Source organism: Diplotaxodon limnothrissa, linkage group LG11 (genome assembly GCF_057381915.1).
Source record: "Diplotaxodon limnothrissa isolate DT_005_m linkage group LG11, D_limnothrissa_male_GT1.1, whole genome shotgun sequence".
Taxonomy (NCBI): Eukaryota; Metazoa; Chordata; class Actinopteri; order Cichliformes; family Cichlidae; genus Diplotaxodon; species Diplotaxodon limnothrissa.
Genome location: NC_140606.1, coordinates 36770695 through 36777824, shown reverse-complemented (window position 1 = coordinate 36777824; position 7130 = coordinate 36770695).

The following is a 7130-nucleotide window of genomic DNA, read 5'->3' as shown; positions in this document are numbered from 1 at the left end:
CCATCAACCTAGGAAGGGTTATAAGGTCAATTTAAAGTCCATCATTCAACTATGAGAAAGAATCTTCACATCGAAGACAGATGCAAATCTTTCCAGGAGTGAACATCCCAGCAAATTCACTCCGAGGTTAAACTAACTGTGGAATGCTTACAGAAATCAGTAGCTTCATCTAAGACTCTGCTGGCCTCAGTTAGCATGCTTAATATTAAATGTTGTGATAATACATTTAAAAGAGATTAAGCAGGTCTGGCTTGTTTGCAAGGGTTGCAAGGGGATACCATCTTCAGAGTATGTGGCAGCACAGCTTAGATTTGCAGAGGTCCATCTGAAGAAATCAGCAGACGTCTGGAACAATGTTCTTTGGATAGGGGCGACCAAATAGAAATGTTTGGCCAATATGCACAGTGCCAGGTTTGACAAAAAAAAACCAAATGTAGCATATTAGCACAAACATCTCATACCAACTCAAATTCAAGTACAGCAGTTAAGGGGATGATGATTTAACTTTAATGACTTGAGCACTTTGTAGTCACTATGAACTCCTCTGAATACCAAAGTATTCTAGTGTCAAATATGAGACCATCCATCTGACAGCTAAAGCTTGTCTGAAACATCATGGTCAAATCATGGTCATCAAATGAAATGGTTTAAGTAGGAGCTTAAAAGAGTTGCGCACAAACAAATGCTAGCAAACCTCAATGAACTGAAGTAATACTGTAAAGAAGAGCAGGCTAAAATTTCTCCACAACTCTGTGAGAGACTGATAAAGAAAAATGATGACTTTAAGTTAATGCATGTGGACTTGGACAATGAAGATCAGTGTTAGCTATAAGCTAAAATCCAGGCCTGGAACTGGATTGGAAATAGGAATAAGCAGCTAACGAGTCCTTGTTCAGCTAAATCTACCTACTCACTCATTATTATATATTAAATGAAAGAATAATAATAATAAAATAATGTTTTAATAAATTATTTTTTTAATTTCTCATCATCTGTTAAAATAAAAATTAGAATTATTTAAAATCACCTGACTGGGTTGTGGTGAGTAATAAAAGAAGATTCATTATTAATCATTGTTCAGTAATTTAATGATAATTTTTTATGGTTAATCTCAGCAAAAATAATCGCACAATCACCATTAGTATTCCTTGGCTGTTACAGTCAAACAAATATAAACTCTTTGGAAAGTTTAACAGAAATTTTAAATAATGTTTTCCATTTCCGGGGTAAAACCGCAAAGAATTGTAGGTACGAGTGGCAAGCGGTACTAGCGCACACAGGCTTTCACATGAAAACAGTCACACAGCGATAAAAAGAAACACAAAGAATGGCAAGAAGCTGTTGTATTATTAACTGCAATTGCCGGTTGCATGACAGCCACGGGAAGCCGACGCCTAATGGTTTTTATCGGATTCCGTGGAAGAGAAATTGTTCAAGCCATGTTTCCGAAGTAACAAAGAGCCGACGGATGGCCTGGATTGCAGCCATTCGAAAACCAAATGTAACGTCCCAGAACACTCCAGCTCACATGTTAGTCTGCTCCAAGCATTTCCACAAAGGTCAGTCTTCTGTTGTAGTTATTACGTAATTTATCATAACATAATAGTTGATGTAGGTTACAAATAAGTCTTATATTGATTTGAATTGAATTCGTTGCGCTATACTGCGTTGTTCACTGTGGCTTTTCGAGCTAATGTTTGTTGTGTTTTGTAGGAAAACCAGCCTACAAAATGCTGGAATGCGATCCAGACTGTGCCCCCTCTATCAACCTGGGTCAGACCGAGTTTAAAGCTGCTACCACAGCCAGATTTGATCGGGTAAGAGAAAGAGCGAGATCAAAACAGCCATGAAAAGTCACACATATACGTGCCCAAGTGTTGTATTGAAGCAAGCAAGTGATGAATAACTGTTTTCCAGTATGTTGTTCTGAAATGTTTTTTTGTTTTGTTTTTTTGCATTGTTGATTTGTTTTTCACCAAAGCAGCTAATAAAGCACAATGGAATACAAATTTGCCTCTATCTTGTAAGATTCTATAATAGAATGAAACAATAATGCCAGTTATAAATAAAGACAATAAATTGAGTGAATTATGAAACACTTATTATATTTCTATTAGATCTGAAAATGTTGTGTAACACTACAACCTGAAACAACAAATAGATGTGTTTGCCTGTACAGGAGATAAAGGAAAAAATTAACAACAGCTGTGAAATGGAATAGTCCAAATCACCAAAGTAAACTGGACCTGGGCTTGTTGCAGGGATCTGACGTTACTAAACATTTTGTGAGTGTATGCACTCACACTTAGGATCATATAATAATAAATATGTGAGTGATGAAAGTCGGGCAGCACGCTAACGTCCTTACTCCACTCTGTATGCTCGTATGGGTCTCACCCTTTCACTCCTTTGATGTTTTTCTCCTACTTTTTTTTGCCTTTTCATCACGTCTGTCTTTGTGCGGACCTGCCGTGTTCTCCGTTGTTTTCTACATAACTGTTTTGGGGCAAATAAAATGCAAGTAGTGATTAAAACCGCAGAATTAATGATTACCTGTGCTGGAAATGCTAGCGCTTGATGCAGTGTTTTGATTTTGTTGCCACTGGTACCCACAATGCAACGCGCGAAAGTCACGTGGTCTGTCAATCTCTATAAACCGGTGTCCAAACCAGCGAGGGGTTAAACGAATTTGCATACAGTACTGTCGTACAATATCTGTTTTTTGTGACTGAGCTGATCCTTTGGCCCCGGTGTCTTGCGTGGAAACCACAGAGAGAGGCCCTTTTGTTCAGAATTCACACCACAACAACAGCCAAAGGCACAGCTCTGCAAATGTAGTGAAGCAAAATCGAATATAAAGTAAAATAAGTGTGCTTCAATATGGTCTTAAAATTTATATTGTATCATAACAATGAATAACTGATAGAAGATGGAGCTCCACATCTTTTGCTTCCCAACTTAGATACCAGTATCCAGGTTTTTTTTTAAATACTTTCAAGTCTTGAGTCTTGAGCAAGACCTCATTTTCTTATCTTTCTTTCTTTTTTGAGGTGTGTAAAAACAGACATGGAAATACAGAATATAAGACAAAAACAGAGTTTGTACAATTTTAATGAGCATTAATGTCAACATTTGGTATGACGACCTTTATTCTTTAACATAGCTTTAACTCTCTTAGGCAAGCTCACTTGTAATTTCTTAGGTAGTCTTCAGGAATAGTTCTCCAGGCTTCATGAATGACATTCAAAGTCCTTCTTTAGATGCTTTTTGCTTTTTGTTCTGTTTTCTGTCGAGATGATCTGCACCCCTTGAGGTCTTGGGTCCAATCCAGGTATGCTTTTACTGCACTGACAGTGTGTTTGGGATCCATGTCATGCTGTAAAATATAGCTAGTGTCAGCCAGATGCTGGCAGTGATTTCATTTTGGGATACTTTTGTTCATTCATATTTGTATCAGTTGTGATAAGATCCCCAAGACCACTGACTGAAATCATGACAGAGCCTCCACTCTGCTTTACAGATCACTATAGACACTTGCTGCTGTAACTGTCTTCTGACCTCCTCTATATATATTAATGATGGTTTGAATCAAAATTTCTAATCCAGCTCTAAGGTCTTGGTCAGGTTGTTGCCTTTTACTAAGATGGCTGTTAGATACTTTTCATTTGCTCACTTATCTAGTGTCCTCAAATATTTTAAGGGCACACTGCAAACCCTGCCAAAATATGCCTAGTTTTTGGCAAATACACTGAACAAAAATATAAACGCAACACTTTTGTTTTTGCTCCCATTCCCCATGGGATGGACGTAGAGACCTAAAATTCATTCCAGATACACAATATAACCATCCCTCCCAAACAGTGGTCACAAATCAGTCCAAATGTGTGGTAGTGGGCACATCTGCTATATTGAGATAATCCATCCCACCTCACAGGTGTGCCACATCAGGATGCTGATCTGACATCATGAGTAGTGCACAGGTGTACCTCAGACTGCCCACAACAAAAGGCCACCCTGGAATGTGCAGTTTTGTCTCACAGCAAAATGCCACAGATGCCACAAGCAATGAGGGAGCGTGCAATTGGCATGCTGACAGCAGGAATGTCAACCAGATCTGTCGCCCGTGCATTGAATGTTCATTTCTCAACCATAAGCCGTCTCCACAGGCGTTTCAGAGAATATGGCAGCACATCCAACCGGCCTCACAACCGCAGACCTCGTGTAACCACACCAGCCCAGGACCTCCACATCCAGCAGGTTCACCTCCAAGATCGTCTGAGACCAGCCACCCAGACAGCTGCTGGAACAATTGGTTTGCACAACCAAACAATTTCTGCACAAACTGTCAGAAACCGTCTCAGGGACGCTCAACTGCATGCCCGTCGTCCTCATCGGGGTCTTGACCTGACTCCAGCTCGTCGCCGTAACAGACTTGTGTGGGCAAATGCTCACATTCGATGGCGTCTGGCACGTTGGAGAGGTGTGCGCTTCACGGATGAATCATGGTTCACATTGTTCAGGGCAGATGGCAGCTGAGAATGTCCCAGTTCTTGCATGGCCAGCATACTCACCGGACATGTCACCCATTGAGCATGTTCGGGATGTGCTTGACCGGCGTATACGACAGCGTGTACCAGTTCCCACGAATATCCAACAACCTCGCACAGCCATTGAAGTGGAGTGGACCAACATTCCACAGGCCACAATTGACAATCTGATAGACTCCATGCGACGATGTGTTGCACTGCATGAGGCAAATGGTGGTCACACCAGATACTGACCGGTTCTGGGTCCCCAGACCCCCAATAGCGCAAAAAACTGCACATTCCAGGGTGGCCTTTTGTTGTGGGCAGTCTGAGGTACACCTGTGCACTACTCATGATGTCAGATCAGCATCCTGATGTGGCACACCTGTGAGGTGGGATGGATTATCTCAATATAGCAGATGTGCCCACTACCACACATTTGGACTGATTTGTGACCACTGTTTGGGAGGGATGGTTATATTGTGTATCTGGAATGAATTTTAGGTCTCTACGTCCATCCCATGGGGAATGGGAGCAAAAACAAAAGTGTTGCGTTTATATTTTTGTTCAGTGTAGTTATTTGAGTTTCCTTGGAAACAACAAAACTGGCACCGTATATTTTTTTAATTTTCCTTTTTTTTCTCATTTTGCTGGTGTTTATGTCATTAGCTACACAGTTTGTGATTTTAACCTTGTTTGACATATTTTGACGTTTTCTAAAAAGTTAGACAGACAGTTGCGAATGCACACTGAAAGTGAAAAGCAAACCACATTCATGAAACTCAAAAGCATAAAAGTCTCATTCAATTTAAGAAATCTGTCTGTTTTGTAAAAAACCTGCAGCACTGCTTTAATCCTTCATATATGTAAACAAATTGGTAGTATTATAAAGTGAACACGTTTAGGAAGCACAGCAACTCAGCCATGAAGTGGCAAAATTACAGAACGAGATCACTGAGTACTGAGGTGAAAGTTGCCAATGCTCGGCTGACTCAGTGACTGAAGACTTCCAAACTTCCTTTGGTGCTACCATCAGCACAGAAACTGCCAGGAGCTTCATGGCATGGATTTCTATGGCTGAGCAGCTGCTGCAAGTGTTATGCGTAGGTGTCAGTGTCCCAGAACTAGGGATGGAAATTGATATGAATTAAGCAATTCTGATTCCATTATCAGTATCACTTATTGATTTGATTCCTTATCAGTTCTCATCGGGTTCTCATTGGCTCCTCTTTGACAGTCACCATCATCGTTAAGCAGCATGTCAAAGACATCACATCTGTGCAAACTGACTGCATGCTGTCTGGTCAAATGTTCATGCATATTGCAGGTATTTCGCCTCTTAGTTCTGATCAATGTTTGGATCATTACTCAAAAAGTAATTATTACACATATAACACAAAACACTTTTCTTAAAAGTAATGCAGCTAATTAGCTACTTCCAGGAGAAAGTAATTTGTTACACAACTTGTTACATTACTTTCATGTTTCTCAGAAAAATGTCACATAATTACCATTTTACAAAATAAAGGTACGAACACAAAGCCGGCAACACAAGGCAAAGATAAAACCACCACAAAGAAACTTTAAAACAATGATTCTTCTTTAGAAACACGAACAGGAAGAAACGGAGGCTGGAGCCTAACTGCTCATCACCTTGTTACCTGTTAACTGTTCACTCAGCTTTAAATCACTCTGGATTGTTGGCTACCTTAGCATTAGCATGCTGTCTGTGTGGATGCTTGTAAAGAGCCAAAGTTACATCATGATCTCATCCTTTTGTGCAACAAAATCTAAATAAAATGTCCATATCACGCTGGAGACTGTGCCCCCATTTCCTCCTCTGACACATCAACTGAAATCAGGTGACTGAAGCACGAGTGCAAGTGGAAACAATAAGTGGGATCGATAGGCAGGAGGACTAACAATTCTAAGGAACGACTACTGGGAACCAGTTCTCTACAAGATTGTGCTGGGATGGGACACATGCAGTGCAGTAAGTGGTTTGAACACTTTTTTTTCATTCTAATTGAAAATTCCTGGCTGTTTGCATGGATGGTGAATGCTATCCTTTTTCTAGCACGTCTGATCAGTTCCTCGAGGACAGATATCTATTATTCATTCAACACAGCAATTCAATTCTGAAGTCACAATTTTTTGAAAGGACATACATTTACATCCTTGTGTACTTTTGGTAACACAGCACACATGCACACATAGCAAAGGGCATGTGCAGGAAGTATGCAATAACCACTGAATTGTTTATATGGTGCAATTTCTCTTTAGTTTACTCCAGACAGTTTCACCATTTTGGGCGATTTTATTCTGAGTGAGGTGTTCACACAGGATGTTTATTCCACTCAGGCTTTTAAACCTAGCTACTGAAACATTACAAGAACTAGAGAGCTTACACCCCACTTTTCTTTACACCTCCTTGTCAGTATTTCATGTAAGATAATCTTTCCCCAGCACACACCAGCATAAATCACTCCGTCATTCGGTTTCATAAAATTGCTCCCATTATCCGTCTTAATGTTTCCTGAGTGCTGGGCCACTGCAGGGTTGTTTTCAACCTTTGCTTCTTTTACGCCTTGGAAAGTAAATACA